This window comes from Enhydra lutris, unplaced genomic scaffold, assembly GCF_002288905.1.
Source record: "Enhydra lutris kenyoni isolate GAN:26980312 unplaced genomic scaffold, ASM228890v2 scaffoldscaffold49, whole genome shotgun sequence".
NCBI lineage: Eukaryota > Metazoa > Chordata > Mammalia > Carnivora > Mustelidae > Enhydra > Enhydra lutris.
In genome coordinates this window covers 13,545,700-13,563,971 of record NW_019154133.1, presented here as the reverse complement: position 1 = coordinate 13,563,971, position 18,272 = coordinate 13,545,700, and the positions used below count along the sequence as shown (strand labels likewise).

Below are 18,272 nucleotides of genomic sequence, written 5' to 3'. Positions count from 1 at the left end.
AGAGAGAGAGAGATCACAAGTAGGTGGAGAGGCAGGCAGAGAGAGAGAGAGAGGAGGAAGCAGGCTCCCCACTGAGCAGAGAGCCCGATACGGGGCTCGATCCCAGGACCCTGGGATCACGACCTGAGCTGAAGGCAGAGGCTTTAACCCACTGAGCCACCCAGGTGCCCCGACAGTTCTATTTCTAAGTTGACTTGGGAACCCTCAATACTGCTTTCCACATTGGCTGTACAAGTTTACTATACAATCCCACCAACAGCGCACAAGAGTTCCCTCATCTCCACATCCACAGCTGTATTTTTTGTTGGTCAGTATAACAGCTATAATGTGATATCTTATTGTGGTTTCGATTTGCATTTCCCTAATAACTAGTGATGTTGTGCATCTTTTCATGTACTTTTTGGCCTTTCATCTATGTCTTCTTTGGAGAAATGTCTATTCAGGCCCTTTTCCCATTTTTTAACTGAGTTATTTGGGTTTTGGGGAGTGTTTATTTTTGAGGTATAGGAGTTCTTTATACATTTTAGATGTTAACAAGCTCTTATTAAATTATTGTTTGTAAATATTTTTTCCATAGATTTTCTTTTCACTTTGTTAATTTTTTTATTTATTTATTTTTGGTTTTTTTTCTTTGCTGTGCAGAACCATTTTAGTTTGATGTAGTCCCACTTGTTTATTTTTTCTTTTATTATTTGTTCTTTAGATGTCATATCCAAAAAAATCATCACCAAGACTCATGTCAAGGAGCTTTGTTTCTGTTTTCTTTTTGGAGTTTCATGGTTTCAGGTCTTAATTTAACTATTTAATACATTTTGAGTTAGCTTTTCTGAATGCTATAAGATATGGAACTACTTTCCTTCCTTTACATGTTAATATCCAATTATCCCAGCAACATTTATGGAAGAAATTGTCTTTTGTCTCCTGAGTATTCTTGGATCCCTTATCAAATATTAGTTGACTGTACATACTTGGTTTTATTTCTGGTCTTTTAATTCTGTTTCATTGGTTTCTATGTTGTTGTTGTTAATGTCAATAACATACTATTTTGATGACTATAACTTTATTATTTTTTTTTTAGATTTTATTTATTTGACAGACAGAGATCACAAGTAGGCAGAGAGGCAGGTGAAGTGGGGGGAGGGAAGCATGCTCCCTGCTGAGAAGAGAGCCTAGTGCGGGGCTTGATCCCAGGACCCTGGGATCATGACCTGAGCCAAAGGCAGAGCCTTTAACCCACTGAGCCATCCACGCGCCCCTGATGAATATAACTTTAGAGTATAGCTTAAATCAGAAAGCATGAGGTCTTCCTCTCATGTTCTTCTATCTCAGCATTTCTAATTGGAATCATGCAGTTTTATGTAAATTTTAGGAGTGTTTGTTCTACTACTATAGAAGATGTCATTGGAACCTTGATAGGAATTGCATCAAATTTATAATGGCTTTGGTATTAATGACACTTTAACAATATTAATTATTCTAATCCATGAACAAAGGATACCATTCCAATCATTTGGAAATGGAAAACTTCTTCAATTTCTTTCATCAATGTCTCATAGTTTTCAGAGTAGAGATCTTTCACTTTCTTAATTAAATTTATTCCTAAGTATTTTCTTGTTTTTGATGCTATTGTAAATTGAGTCAATTTATTTCTTTTTCAGAAAATCCATTTTTAGGGTATAGCAATGCTACTGATTATTGCACGTTAATTTTGTATCCTGCAACTTTAGTGAATTCATGGTTAAATCTTACAGGTTTTTGAGTGTAGGGTTTTCTATATATGAAATGATGTCATCTGCAAATTTCGGACAGTTTTACCTCTTACTCTTCAATTCTGATGGGTTTTGTTTCTTTTTCTTGCCTGATTGCTCTAGTTAGGACTTCTAGTTCTGTGTTGAATAGTAGTGATGAGAGTGGGCACTCTTGTCTTATTCTTGGGGCTGATACTGCGTGTCCATAGGCCCCCACTATAAATCACATTGTTAGCATAAACAGCCTAGCATAACCCAAGGCCTCAGCTAAACAAAGACACTCTTAATGGGCAAGAGCCTTAGAGGTTATCTTTCAGAAGATGGACAAGAGCTGAACTTTTCTTTGAAATATGCTGGGTTTGGGCAAGTCAGATCTGCTGAGTTAATCCTTTACTGCACACTACTCTAGGCAAAAACTTACTGATTATAGTAAATTCCTCTCTGTCTTCAGCACACATATCCAATTGGTATCTAAGTTCTGTGTATCCATACATTTATCATCATCCCCAGTACTCCCTTCCCCCACTCCAAGTTAATCTATTACCAAAACTTACTCATTTTTTTGTGTAAAGATCACCCAATGTAATCCTTTTTTCTTCCCCACTTCTACTCCCTCAGTTTTTCATGTCATCATATTTTATATTACCTCTTCTCTACATCTTAGCAATCATCTTCCATATTGCCTTTGAAATAATTTTTATAAAGATAAAATTGGCTCTGTCATTCTGCTACTTAAAGTCTGTGAAGTAAGTATTAATATCTCTACTTTATTCACATTCCTTAGCATAACCCTGAATATGGTTAACCCTGAAAATGGCTGCCAATTACCTCTTTAGCCTTGTTACTCATTGCATTCCAAACCAACCAAAATGCTTCTGTGTCTCTATGACTTTGCATATCCTGTTTCCTCTGTCCAAATCTGTTATTCCTTCCACAATCTACTCAAGATCTAGTCAAAAAAATTTTTTAAGATTTTATTTATTTATTTGACAGACAGAGATCACAAGTAGGCAGAGAGTCAGGAAGAGAGAGAGGAGGAAGCCGGCTCCCTGCTGAGCAGAGAGCCTGATGGGGGGCTCTATCCCAGGACCCTGCGATCATGACCTGAGCCAAAATTAGAGGCTTTAAGCCACTGAGCCACCCAGGTGCCCCCTAGTCAACAATTTTCCAAGCTAAATTCCACTCCTGTATATGAATCAACTCAGGCTCCAGTTGCTTTAGGATGACTTACTTGCCTTTAAAGCTAAGTCAGGTATCCTTTCTCTGTACTTTGGAAACAGTCTGCATGTGCCTCAGTCATTTCATATTTTACCTTATCAGGTCATTTATGTACTTCTCCATCTCCCTCACTAGACTGAGAAACCCTCATTGGGCATAACTGTGTTTCAAATAGGCATCCTCCAAACACAATGGATAGCAGTCACAATGCCTGAAAGAGATATATTCCTGAAGACTTGGCATAACTCAAATTTGTCGTAGGAACAAACTTAATCTTAACAAAGGATGGCATATGTTTTTGTTTCCAGACAGCATGTCAATAGCAAAAACATATTTTATCAACCCCTTAACCTTTGTAGATATATAATATTTTGAGTAATTTTTAATTTGGGAAGATTTATACCATTTCAATTTGCATAAAATGAAAATTTAATATGCATGTCATATCATTTCAAATCTACATAATTTAACTTCACAATAAATGCAGTGTCTAGTACCTCATTCATAGAAATGGTTAAAGCTTATTTCCTCCCCAACCAGTCCTCCTCCTGTCATTACATTTTGTTTACTTACTTAATCATTTTCTTATTCATCACTGTAGTCATCATCAGCATTATTTCCTGAGATCTCAAGAAAAATAAAAGATAAATCTTTTCTCTCTTCTCTTCCAAGCTATTACAGTTTAAATATATATATATATGAATGTGGAAATGCAAACAAAAACATGCAGTATTTCACATTTTTGAGATACAAGTTATTTTTCTCCCATTTATTCTGTGTGGCTTAGTTTAGAATAATCATCAGAGACCATGCTTTTAAATTCCGTAATAGGCCTGAGATATCTGATGCAAGATAGCATATGAAATATAATCCGTTAGTGTGATCACATGATTAATTAATCTAATCCAGATAAAGCCATATCTAAAAAGAGCATTTAAAGAGACTTTGGATTCCTGCTACTATTTGCATTATTTTTATTAGTTGTTGGGTCTAGAGTTGTTGCAATGTATTGTAGAAACATTAGTAATTTAAAATATAATAACAGGCACCTGGGTGGCTCAGTTGGTTAAGTGTCTGACTTCAGCTCAGGTCAAGATCTCCATGCTCAGCAGGGAGTCAGCTTGTCCCTCTCTCTACACCCCTTCCCCAACTCGTACTTTTTCTCTCTCTCAAATGAATAAATAAAATCTTTTTTAAAAATAACAAATTTTTATCAAGACCTTAAAAATGTATAGATCTCTTTAACACAAGCATGAAATTTTTCATTTGCGTTATAGCCTCATAAAGAAAAACACAAAGGATTCTGTTTTAGGTTTATTGGCTGTCTGGCAGAACAGCAGTATAAAAATTGGGACAAAGAAAAAAGGTTATTTTTTTTACTCTTTTAGCATATAGATTAGGATTAATTACCATGTAATGAGCTGAAAATTCCTGCCAAAAAGCTGAGGTTTGTGGTTCTATTAATGAGTATTTTCTTTCCACTGGGTGAAGTAAAATTTTTAAAGTGTTAGAGATTTGCACTTGGAAAACATCTCTAAGCTATTTATACAAGCAAGTCAATAGGAAAAGCACATTTTCCATTTATAGTCTTTGTAGTGCATTCATGGATCTGACGTTTTTGGCAGTGTGTTGCTTTTAATGGTAGCTCTGAATTGTAGCCTTGGGCAGACTTCGATGTAGCAGGAGTGAGACCAGCATTCCCCACCATCCAGCCTTGGACTGCCTGTGGCTGAATCTATGTTAAGAGTTCCCATTTACTTTCCAAACTGGGACAAACCACAGAAGAATGCTTTCTTACTCCAAAATGGATTTAGCCTACAACAGGTACCCCAACCGTTGACGAACACTTGTAACAAGATGCACCAAGACACAGTTTCTGAGTTGTCCCAATTAAAATATTTTGGGGCAGTTTGTCACCACTCCCATCTCTAAGAATATTTTTTGAGTAAGAGGAGTCTGCACATAAACAGACATCATCAAAACTGAACCATTCTGGTGGCTATGAAAATGCACCTCAACCAGTTCTTCTTTGGAAAGTGTGACGCAAATGACTAGTTTCTGTGTTCTGAACCCATCACTGCACTCACTGCTCCAAGCCAAATACTGGGATCCACCACAGGCCCGTGCCTGGGAGGGATACTTGAGAAGGCCCATACTTGAGGGAAGCAGGGCTTCTGAGATGGACAGTTTTGGTCTGGTCAAAACATTTGTAGAACTACCCTGCAGAGGGGACTCTTTATCCAGGGCTTCCTTCCCCACCCCCTTTTTTTTTTCTCTCCACAGACCTTGACTTTTACCACCATAAATTTCTTACATGTCCAATTCTGTCTGCTTTTATGAGGACTCTCATTCATGCAGCTATTGTCTTCAGTTGTGATATTATCTTGACTTTTTTAGAAAACCCAAAATAACACTCCCAATGATCATCAAATCAATTTCTCTCAAGTCCAGGGTAGAAAGCCCAGTACTGATGTAACCTAGGAGTCCCCTAGACTTTTGCTCCAGAATCTGAATTCTGACTCCCATCCTCAAGGTCACCTCATGGTACAGAATGGCTGCTGGAGCTCCAGTTATCATGCCTGCTCCAGGCAGCAGGAAAAAGTAATGGCAAAAGGACCAACATGGTATTCCTTCCAATATTCTAGCACCCACTAAGAACCTTCTTAGAAGTTCCACACAACTGCCCTCTTTATTTCATTGTCTCAAGTATAATCACATAAATCAAATAAACCTAGCAGCAGAAAGAGCTACAAAAGCTAAAATGCTATGAACATTGACATCCAGATTAACTTTGGATGTTCTATTGCTAAAGACAAATGAAAGAATGGATATTTGTGGCAACTCTCTGTCTCCTCTATCCTTCTTTTCTCTCCATTTTATGCAGACATTGAAAAACATGATGTCTGGATTTCCAAGAGAAATCTGAGAGAAGGCGTCAGACTATGAGCCTTATTTATCTGTGTCCAGGATAGTAAGAACATGACCCTAAGCTCTCTTTCTTCTTCAGTACTTCATGGGCCTAGACTCAGGATTTCAGGACATAAATGAAAGTCTTTAATCATCCTGACCAGACACAAGTATACATTCTACATGTGTTCAAAATTGTGGTGTAGCAGTTAAAAACAAATGGATATCAGGAAGAATTAAAACCAGATCCCAGCTCTTTTGTTTACTAACGGTATCAACTAATGGTCAGACAATTAAACTTTCTGGTAGTGAATGCTCAATAAATTTAGCTGTTGGCTTGATAATTTTGCATGAAGGACTAAATGCTTTAAAAATGGGGTAGGGCACAAAAGAACTACCCTAAAATCTCTTTGGTTTTAACTTAACTCATCCTAACCTCTATACCCTAAAACACTAAACTTCTTTAAAAAAATTTTTTTAAGTTACAGGTATCTTTCCTGACACCTCTATTTTAAAAAGTCTTTTTTCTAGATCTGTTCTACCAGTCTCTCTCTCTCTCTCTCTCTCTCTCTCTCTCTCTGTGTGTGTGTGTGTGTGTGTGTGTGTGTGTGTGTGTGTGTTTCTATGAGTCTTTTTTCTATCTTTTGTTTTTTCCTTCTAACACTCACCCTGATTTCTAGGATGTTCACCAGGTCCCATTTCAAAACTCCACTAAAACTGCCTACATCTTGGATTCCAACTGGCCCTCGCACTGGGTGCCCTAACGTGGTAACCCAGACTCACGCAGCCTCCAGGCCTTCCTGCAATCTACAGATTTAGAACTTCAGCAAATTGTGTTTGGTAAGCATCTAGTCCCTGCATATTCTTAACTGTTTCAACACTCTAAGACCAGAATGCATATTTTCAGCCAATTAATTCAGGTGATGTAAACACAACAGTGCTTAGCTAATTTGAACTTAATACTAGATCAGTTAATGAAGAGATCAGAAAATCTCTGCATCTAAGCAGTAAAAGATTCTTGCAAAATCACAAAACCACAAAAGTTAATCTTAATAATCTCTTGTAGATGGAATGTTTACTACATTGTATCCTCTAATGCCATACGATTGTTCAAAATACTATATTCATTTAGATATCTATGGCTAAAACATGTTTTAAGTTTCTTGTCTATAAACACATACCTTATTTTACTCTACTGTTAAACCCTGCTGACAATCACTTGCCTCAGCATGACTTTATCAATTTAAAAGGGGTTTTTTTCGTCTTTATCCCTCATAAGGAAATTATAGCAGAAGTAAATAATACAGTATTTTCACTTTTGCCCACCTATGAAGTTGAAATAATGTCTCATCCAGAGCTGGTTCTCTAGAACCCTATACTTCTTATCTTTGTGACCTAGGACAAATTGCTTGATTCAGTCAACTCATTTCATAATGTCTACCTGCTAGGATTGTTGTAAAGATCAGAGACAATGAATTTGAAGCACTAAGCTCAGAACCTCCTATTTAAGGGGCAATCAACAAAAGGGGACAAGAGTGATAATGATGACAATTGATAATGGTAATGATGGTTATAAGGAGATTGTGGAAATGGAGAAGATGAACGGAATGGGGAAGAACATATTATTTTTCTATAACTATTGTAACAAATTGCCGCAAAGTTGGTGGCCAGAAGTTTGTGGGCGTGGTTGATTCCCTTGTTTCATGTTTCACAAGGTTGGAAGATGTTAGCAGGGCTGTGTTCTTTCTGGAGGCTTATAAGAGAATCTGTTTTCTTGCCTTTACAAACTTCTAGAGACTATCTGTATACCTTAGCTCATGGCTTTCTCCCTTCATCTTCAAAGCCAGCAATGGTACCCTTCTGGGGTTTCAAACGTCTCTTTTCTCTTCTTCTATCTCATCTCTCTTACTATTCTACCCTCCTCCTACATTTTTAAAGGCCCATGTGATAACATTGGATCCACCCAACAAGCTCTGTATCTTAAAGTCTATAACTTTAATTCTATCTGCAAAGACCCCCCAGGCCTTCTAAGGTAACAACTGCAGATTCTAAGGATTAGCGTATAGACATCTTCAGGAGGCATTGTCCTGCCCTCATAGGGGAAAAGTAAAATGTTGACCATAATAGGAATAATTAATAAATTCAGACACTAGCTTTTGAACAATATAGACTTTCTTGATGTTTAAAGGGAAATAAAACGTACCTGATAAAGTCAACTTCGTATAGTGGAAAGAGCACTGATCTTGCTTCCATTTCTATAATCCTGTGTAAGTCATTAAACGGTTTTAGATTTCTGGTTATTCACTTATCAGATAAGAAATTCAGTTTAATGATATAAACATTGTTTCCAGTTATAAAATTCTATCATTCAGTTAGAATAAATTTAACAGCTAAGCAAGAGCTCCTGAATCTTGCCATGAAACACATGACACTGTCTCATCAAGCTAAAGAGGGATGTAGGATTGCACCTTGTGGCCCATGGCTCATGTAGAGAATTATCGTAAGGATGAAACCCAGGTTTATTTTTTAAGGGATTGGAATCCCATTGGAAGACAAGCATGTGTTTTCAGTTTCTTAGCTTCTAATTCCCCTACTGCAATCCATCCTCCCTTTGAAAGAGCAGGAAAACCATGGTACATAGCTAAGCCTGAGGATTCAAAAGCCATGATATGCACAAATCCACTATTTCCTAGGTACAGGAATGCATTAACATCTGTAAAAATATAAATACAATTCCTCTTAGGGAATTCCTGAGCATGAAGGTGTCCCTTGTTGTGTCTCACTGGTGAGCCTGAGAAGCCGGTCAGTCCCACACTCCATCCTCTTGGCCTCTCACCACTAGGGCATACCTCATCCAGAACCCTGACTAAGGCCTTCTCACCTCCAACCAAGTGGCCACTAGCAGTGTTGTCCAGATGAAGAACGATCAAGACAAGATGTTTAAGAGGAGTGACAAAATCTTACTCCCATCTGTTAGAGAGGCTGGGGACACAGTACAGTTTGAAGAATATATTCAGCAAAATGAGCCACTTTATAAGATGCAAAATCATTAAGAATGGTCTCCCATAGCAGCACTTAATTTCACATGCTGAAACGTGACTGGCTGTCTTCAGAGTCAGACCCCATATCATGTCAATCTCCTGCTTGCTGGCTATGATGAGCATGAGGGTCCAGCACTCTCTTACAGGGACTGCCTGGCAGTATAGGTCAAGGCTCCTTTTACAGCCTGCCCATGGCTGTGATGCCTTCTTGACTTTCAGTATTCTGGACCTATATTACACACCATCTATCTCTTGTGAGAGGGCAGTGGAACTTCTTGGGAAATATCTAGAGGAGCTCCAGAAACGTTTCATCCTGAAACTACCAACCTTCAGTGTCCCACCCACTTGCCAGGGAACTTGTTTTAATAGGCTCCTTTCCTTTCCTATTCTTTTGACGCTCATCCTTGCCAGATGATTAATTCACAATAAAGCTGAATCTCGATAAATTGGAAGAAAAAAAATGTCCCACATAGGGGATGGGTTTTTAGATTTTATCCCTTCAGTAATTTACCATTTTTCTTTTAGTAGCCTTTCCAAAATTAATGTTTTCTGTAGATGGATTTTTGGGTAGGGTTTTGCAACAATAAACGCAGCACAAAGATGTTGGTTTATTAATAACAGTGCAACTGTTATTTTTCAATCAGCTGGATAATTCTTAGTGTTTTTAAAATAAAAATATTTATCATCAACTAACTCAGAATGACTTCTTCTCATTTATGTGCTCTTTGTTATCATGAGAATATAACCCATCTTGAAAAATTGCAAAGTAATAGGAAATAGACTCTCACCATTGTAATCAGACTTTTATTCAAGTGTTCAACACCATTCACTGAACGTCTTATTTATACTCTGCCCTGGGCTACGCACTGGAAATACACAGGTAACTAGTACATAGATTTTTATTTCAAGAATCCCAGAGTCAAGTAAAATCCCAAAGACAAGTAAAAATAAACAAGTAATGTAAGAGGTAGCTGTGATCATAGTAACATCTGCATAATGCTGAGATGGTTCATAAAGAAAGCCAAGGAAATACAGGCTGTGAGGAAAGCTCCAAAAAAGTAGTCAAATATAAGCAGGTTTTTATTTTTGCCAGGTGGATGGAACAGGAAAGAGTATTTCACACAAAATTAACAATATGCACATGAAGCAGAGAAAGAACATGTGTTTAAATGTATGTGTTTAAAAATTCCTTCTTTGTGAAATACCAGTGTATATTCATTTTATTCATTTATATATGTACTCTTTTTTTACATTCACAAGAAGGTATGTTCCAGTATAGGCAAGTTGCTAGAATTTCAAGTTCCTTCTACTGGTTATAATTCCAAAAAGAGAGAACCAAAATTTGAAGAGGAGTAGAGATTTTACATGAAAACTTCAGGATATATAAGAGAAAATAAGAAAAAGTCTTGCACTTAAGTCCAATGGATTATATGGGATTAGGAGGCAGCTGTTTAAGCAAGCTAACAGAGGCAAAGCCCAGGAAGATTAGAAGTGATACAAGGAATGAAAGATGGGGTATGGGGAGAGATACACGAAACACTCCAGAATCACAAATCTGAAAACTACTGAACATTAATATAGAGAACTAGACTCGGGGGAAAAAAAGAATATGTCTTAATATGTGTATTGTTAGCAAAAGAAAAATTTATAAGCATCCCATTAAAGCTGTTAAGGACAGATTTTTAAAATCTCTGATGAATAAATGAGGATAAACGGAGCAATACCCATCATTAATAATTTAATCAGTACTATCATTAGTACAATACTGATGATAATCAGTATTATCATCAGTACTACTTTTATTTAGCCTTTCCTCTCTACAGCAATGAATGTTATTAGAAAGGAGAGCTTAAATACTATTTTTATTTATTTTCTTTTATTTTTTGTGATGGATGCTGCAAGCTTGTTCTTTGCTTATGTGGATGAACAAAAACCCACCTCCAAGCAGATTTTCTCTATTTCTTCCCCAACTCTTGGAAGTTCCATCTTGATTATGATGATCTGAATAGAGTGTATTGAGATCATTTGTGACTTAGTGGAGACCACCTCTTCTAATTGAATTTACAGACTTCATAATTAGGGAAGGGAATTAGACAAATCTTAATAACACCCAAAGAACACTCCAGAAGAAAAAGGTTAAGACCTGGAACACCTATTCTTTGGTGGTTCCATATTACCCTAGACCTTCCCCCACAGCGGATTTTCATGGTGTGATCTAAGGTTTGCTGGCAAGAAAGAAAATCAAAAGCTCCAAAGTGAAATTCACCATAATGTTGGGTAAATACAGTTCAATATACATACCTAAAGATTGAAGAAGAGCTAGCTTTGCCACAGCCTGTGAAAGCCCCTCTCATATAACAATCACACTTTGGGAGCAGTGGTTATATAAGAGTGTATATTTTTTTAAAAAGCTGTGATGTAAGAAGCTCACGGATTGAGCCCCACTGGAGCCATACAGGTGACTAGACCAATAAGGTCAGCCCCAGTGAGCAGGAACACATCAAACCGTGTAAGATCAAATTTTCACCTGACGTACATCAAGAGAATCAGACCAAATCAGAGATTTGGTCTTCTGACCAAAAGATTCTGACCAAACCTAGAGGTTTGAGTGGTTTCCTAGGATTGCCATGTACTGGAGCATCGAAAGAAATGAAATTAGACAGAGAAGGGAAGTGAAATGTGATGGAATCTCAACAAGGGCTGGACCAAATCCACGTGGAGCTCTGGAGCTGTGGCCATGTTGTCATGTGTCAATGTTGTCCCATGGAGTCAAAGAGACTGGACCTTCACTGGGAGGAGTGCAAGGAGTTGACATGAGCCCTCCAGTGAGGTGCCTCTTATTGGGCTGGGGCCATTCCCACAGAATGACTTAGGTGATAGCCATCAGGCTCCCATGCTCCCCACAGCTGGGAGAATTAAGTGTCAGTCAGGAAGAGCTGATCTGGACAGTACCCTTACAACAGCCACTATAAACAGCTACAAAGACCTGGACCATTGTGAGCAGATGATCCAGTCCTCTCTTATCTGAAAGATGTCAGGGGATAAAATCAATAAATGGTATAATCAGGATAGATTATGTAAAATAACATAAAATAAAATAAAAAAATATAAATATAAATAAAATAAAATAAAAACAAAAACAAAAATAAAATAAAAAATTATTTTATTATTGACAAACATGTCAGATATATAAGAAGTAATATTCTATGAGATGACCCCCCAATTTGTTTTCTGTAGTTCTAACAATGCTTAAAAATTAAAAGAGCTTTTGTTATTTTGTTTCCTTATTTTAAAGATTTTATTTATTTATTTATTTATTTAAGAGAGAAAATGAGAGCACACTCAGGTGGAAGTAGGAGCAGAGGGAGAGGGACAAGCAGACTCCACACTAAGTACAGAGTCCGGAGCCCAACGCTATGTCTCAGTCTCAAGACCCTGAGATCATGACCTGAGCCAAAATCAAGAGTTGGATGCTCAACCGACTAAACCTCCCAGGCATCCCAAATTTCTGTAATCTGAAATGATACCTCTTCATTCATGAAAAATTGACTATAAACCATGATTTTTTGTGTGAAATTCTATTTTCATTATTATTTTCTCTGTTCACTGGTCCTATGCCTCCTCTCCACTACCTCTTTTCTTTTTATTTCACTTAAGGCAGCTACACCTTGTCCCTTCTCTATCTCAGTCCAATCATACATTTAGGGCTATAGGATAGGCTTGCAATGACATTTTATAAATCATCACTCATTTCCCATGTCACTCTTTACTCAAGTGCCTCCTTTTTGAAAAAACTGAAGGTACGAGCCCTGCACAATGATCATCTCCAAGTGTCTGGTAGAGATTTACACGAGGCCACGTGACACTGGACAAAGGACTAAGCAGGTAGACAAGTGGAAATAGTGCTCGTGACTAGAAGGGATGCCATATGGGAAACTCTGATTGGAACTGGATGTCATGAAGCCCGTGGGAAAGTCCTTCCTGAAGTCCCTAGTCACTAGACCAAGTAATTCACCACAAAAATGACCGAGATGATAGAAATTTGAGTAAATAGATGTTGCAAAGTAAGATTAGGTAAATAGGCTTTATAAACTTTTGTAAACTTACAACTACATAGCTCCTTTCATTCTCCTACACTGGAAACCAAGGAACAAATGCATATTCTGTTCTATTTCCTAGCATCTCTACTCCTTCTAAGTTGCCCTGCTTCTTATAGAATGATAATAGCTTCCTGCTCAACTGTGAAAACAAATCTCCAATTCAAAACTGAAAACACACTCCCTTCATATCCAACGTTTAAACACAGAGCATCATTTTATTCAAGCTTATTTTTAAAAACAAACATATGCACAGAAAAGCATTTTGAACTAAATTAATTTATAATGTAAACTCTACAGTATATTTAGCACACTTAATCAACTGAGCTGAATTCATTCTGGAAGGAAAAGATACAGTACCTAGCTCTGATAGTCAACATATGTCAGGACATTTTTTATGATCGTATTTTCATAAAGCCCAAGTATGAATTACTAATCTATTTGCCTTGGAGGGAAATGTATGAATAGTTGAGAATGTTATAAGAGTTGACAGGGCTCTGGTCTAAGCATATACTTATCATATAAAGAACAAGATGGAAATAATTCTACATTGGAAGATCTGTTTTGTGTTAGGTAGTTACACAGATTCCTTCTATGCTTTATGTATCAGTCCTTAATTACCATGCTGTATTCCTGGCAACCAAGTTACTTTGTCTTTTTTATATTATCTAAAACAAGAGTTATACGGTTAACTTTTTCATTTTTTAGCATACTACGTAAGTGTAATTTAACAAAGCTAATCTGACCAGTCCTATTTTTCCTATAATGTTCTATCTTTTTATCAGTATCTTTCTTTCTACTAATCAAGAATCTTTTCAAGTTTAAAATCCATCTTTCTAAGAGCTAAACAATTAATACCATTTTCGTAACACACACACACACACACACTCACTTCCTTCGGTACTTTTATCCAATTTATTTTGTTTTCTAATTGCATCAATATTCAGTAATGCAAAATTTCTCGAGTAACCATGAAAAAGAAGAAACAGATTTAAGAACATTATATCAATTTAGACTAAGAAAGGATATTTATTTCATAGTGTGGTGCCCAACATAACTTTTTTTGTTATAGGATGAATATGGGTAAAATGTATAGTCTCTCTGGAGGGGAAAACTCATAATCTCTCTGAAATTATTTTTTGGCTTAGAGAATTACAGGAAATGACAGCTTTAAAGAGAAGAACAACCTAATGAAATCAGAGTTGCCCTTAGACCCAGGCAAGAGGGGCAAGAGTGCTTCGGAGGTCTCTGAATATCACAAACCCAAGCATAAAATAAAGTTTTTAAACAATTTTTTTTAAAGATTTTATTTATTTCTTTGGCAGAGACAGATCACAAGTAGGCAGAGAGGCAGGCAGAGAGAAGAGGAAGCAGGCTCCCTGATGAGCAGAGAGCCCGATGCAGGGCTCGATCCCAGGACCCTGAGATCATGACCTGAACCGAAGGTAGAGGCTTTAACCCACTGAGCCACCCAGGCGCCCATAAAATAAAGTTCTTAAAGGGCACATGCTCACCTGTGTCACTTACAAACCAATGCTCAGAGCAACCCATAACCAGCACTATTCAAATGTTTAACAACCAGTTCAAAGGTATAGTGGGAACCTGGTTTGTATAATGTGCTATTTCCCAAGGTATAAAAATACTCCCACCAATGGCAGGTTTCAGACTCCCAAAGTGATGTCACAGACCACAGAACTGGGGAAGTTGCCATGAACGGATTTTCTCAAGCCCCTATGAGCTGGTTCCAGTACACCACTGACTACAACTCTGATGTGTTAGAGAGAGACCTTGACTGGGAGTGTGGGCAAGATTTAAAAGGTCAAAATTTCAGGTGTGAGAAAGGGCAAATTAATTAGCTTGTCAAATCTTCCCTCTCTGATGGCTTGAATCCAATAGATTCTTGCATAAGAAAATTTCAGAATTTGAGTAAAACTAACATAATTTCAAAATATTCCAGTAAAAAAATATAAATTAATGATTTTGCTAAAAGAAAAAAATAAATCTTATGTATTAAGTTTATAAGAACTTATAATTGTGTATGTTTTAATGTGATCACTCATCCAAATATTACTAGCCCATCATCAGAACATTTAAGCAAGCACAAGAATAAAACAGTCATCTTTGATATTTGCCAATTTTAAGTTATATTAATAATGCAACTTCACACATACATTTATTTGTTATATTAAGTCCTATTTGTCAAGATAGAAGGCTAGAATATGTTTTATTTAACAGTTTAATAGTCTGATTTATAGCTTTAAATATTTGGACATTACTAATTAATTTACTGTTACTTAGGAAATTGCTTTTCAGTACTATCACATTCAATATTATATTTGCTATGCAAAAGGACCACAAGTTAATCCTTTTGGAGAAATAAATTTTTTAATTTCTCACATATTATGGAAATATGGATGGAATATTTTTATGAACAATATGTTCATATTGTTATGAATATGGAATATTTTTTGAAATTCAGAATTTGTATTTTTAAAGCAAGTCTTCTTTTTCCTCACAATAATTAAGCATGGTTTTTTTACTATAAATGCAGCCATTTAAGCTTTTATGTACAGAACATTTTGATATCTGGAAATAGATTAAAGACTTTGAAGACCACAGCAATATTTTCACTTCGTTCAAAGATTTTCTGAAAGCCCAACTCTACTCTTCTGAAAAAGATTTTTGTTCAAATAATATGGATTTCCTTAATTAAACCTAAGTCATTCACCATTGTGCTATAAAATTTAAAACAAATAATTGAACCTCCCCGAGTCTTAAATACCTTATCTGAACACAGGAATTAAGGATAGCACATATGTATCATAGCTACAATATGATTTTCTGTTTTGTGAGAGGATACATTGCAGAACCCAGCACAAGCTGGACCTTCACTAAATGTCGTCTTCCTCTCTCTGGTTACTATTCAATTAGATCTCGATCCATGAAAGACAAAGACTATGCCTCATTCATTTTTAAATCTCTAACTCCAACCTTAGGACCTGATACATTTCCCAGGGTTGGACAACGTCAACACCTTAAACATAAATGTGTTATGTTACGTTTGAATTGTGGAACCTGAGACATCAGCCTACCTGTAGGCAGAGTAAGTGTTTATCTAAGTGATGGGAAGTGGTTTGAAGCAATCCAGTTATTTAAAAACCCCCATGCCACAATGGCTCATATTCTATCATTAGAATTTAATTACTTTGAGGGGCACCTGGGTGGCTTAGTCTTTTAAGCATTCAGTTCTTGATTTTGGCACAGGTCGTGAACTCAGGGTTGTGAGATCAAGTCCCCCCACCCCAAATCAGGCTCCCTGCTCAGCGAGGAGTCTGCTTCTCTTCCTCTCCCTCTGCCTCCCCCCATCCCTGTCACTCAGGCACCCATGCGTGTTCTTTCTCTCCCTCACTAAAATAAATAAATAAACCTTTTAAGAGAAAGAATTTAATTATTTTGAGATTTCCTTGTTTCGGTTTTCTTTGAATATACAAATAATCCTGAGAACTTAAAAAGAAATTCATTGTCTGTAGGGATATGGGGCAGTACCCTGAGGCTAGTAGGAAACTAAAGCTGAGGTAAAAAAGAGTTTTTCTAACCTTCTGCAAGAACTAGCTCTAGGTAGTTAACAGGATGATTGAAAAGTCTATCATTCAGAACTTTCAGGGGCGGTAACAATGACACTTATAAAAAAGAAAACAGACATTACACTTTGGAAGTCTCAGTATTTACCAGCATCTCAAACCAAAACTATTCTTTTGGGCCCTTTATTTTTGTTCCCACTCTACAACCACTATATGCTGTTCCCTCCTTCCAGAGTCATGAAAAGAGTTCAAGGAACTAACTCTCCATTTTCAGTCATCACTCACTCTCATCCTGGATAGAAATACAAAATCAAACAGGAAGGTGAAAAATACAAAATATAGAATATCCACCAGGATCTGGAAAATCGCAAAAGCGAAGTGGAAAATGATGGAATAAATGAAGTAAGTGCAAAGTTTCTTTGTCTTGGTGAGGAAGAGGTGGGCGGAGTGGAGAGCAAGGAAGTGGCGGAGTGGGAGAGTTATGTCCTTTAGATGCATATGGTACAGAAAAGGGAAAACATGTTTAAGATCGGTTCATTTAAACTCTAAGTGTCCTAGCTTCTTTGTTTTTTAAGTTATTGGAGATGTTATCAGGCTGTTTAAAGCAAAGGCATTAAAGAGAGTCCTTGGTTTACTCTGAACAACGAGCAACAAAGTTTTGGCAAGGAATGAGGTTATTAATGTTGTCTGAAGGGTAAGTGTCTTGAAATGGGACCATGCTGAGTCCTCTGAATGGAGCCACCCTCTGGTATGAAAGCATGGTGTCAGCCCTCTAACTTGTGACTGTTGCGGACACACAGCCCATTTATCAGTTTAGCTATTCTCTTTGTTTTGCTTCCCTGTTACAGCCTAGTTTAAAGAAATTATTTCATGTCCCCAGATACAGAAAACTTCTAAAAAATCTCTTTCTGGGGGTGCCTAGGAACAGAAATGTAGAACTTGGTGAGATACTTAGCCTGGATTTCCTTGTTGCCTCATAAAAGCAAAAAATCTAGAAGGGCGGTTAGGAAACTTTCGGAGGTGCTGTTGTAATTACTTAGAGTAAAACATTAGATAAAATTACAAGATTGCGTAGCGCCGTTAGGATTCTCAATGCATTTCCATACACACTGCCCCATTCGATCCTCACTCCACCCTGTGAGGTATCATGAAATGTTTTATTTTGCAAAGAAGACAGAGATTTAAAGAAATGATTTGTCTAAAGCTGCACAACTAATAGGATTCAAACCCAACTTCTAAGTTCATCGGTCTGTCCTCATGATCCCTCATGAGCAAAACCCAAGTAATCCCGTAACTTGGCAGCTTTGGGGAACTTTGTTTCCCGGCTTTCTTTTCCATTTCAGTTATCTATTTATCTATCTAGAGAGAGAGAGACAGAGAGACAGAGACAGAGAGAGAGTGCTCACACAGGAGATGGCGGGGGAGGCGGAGAGAGAGTATGGGGCTAAGCTAAGCTAAACTAAGCTAAGCCTAAGCAGGCTACACGAGCAGCATGGGGCTCAATCTCACGGCCCTGAGATTATCAACTGAGCTAAAATCCAGAGTCTAAAGGCTTAACCTCTGGAGCCACCCAGGTGTCCCTTTCTTTTCCATTTAAAAAGGTCACTTAAGGGGCGCCTGGGTGGCTCAGTGGGTTAAGCCTCTGCCTTTGGCTCAAGTTATGATCCCAGGGTCCTGGGA

The 18,272-nt window shown here is 37.3% G+C and overlaps 1 pseudogene; it reads left to right on the top strand.

The window, feature by feature from the left end:
- Positions 1–9,329, top strand: part of LOC111156793 — a 19,424-nt pseudogene extending 10,095 nt beyond the window's left edge.
- The last annotated feature ends 8,943 nt before the right edge of the window (positions 9,330–18,272 follow it).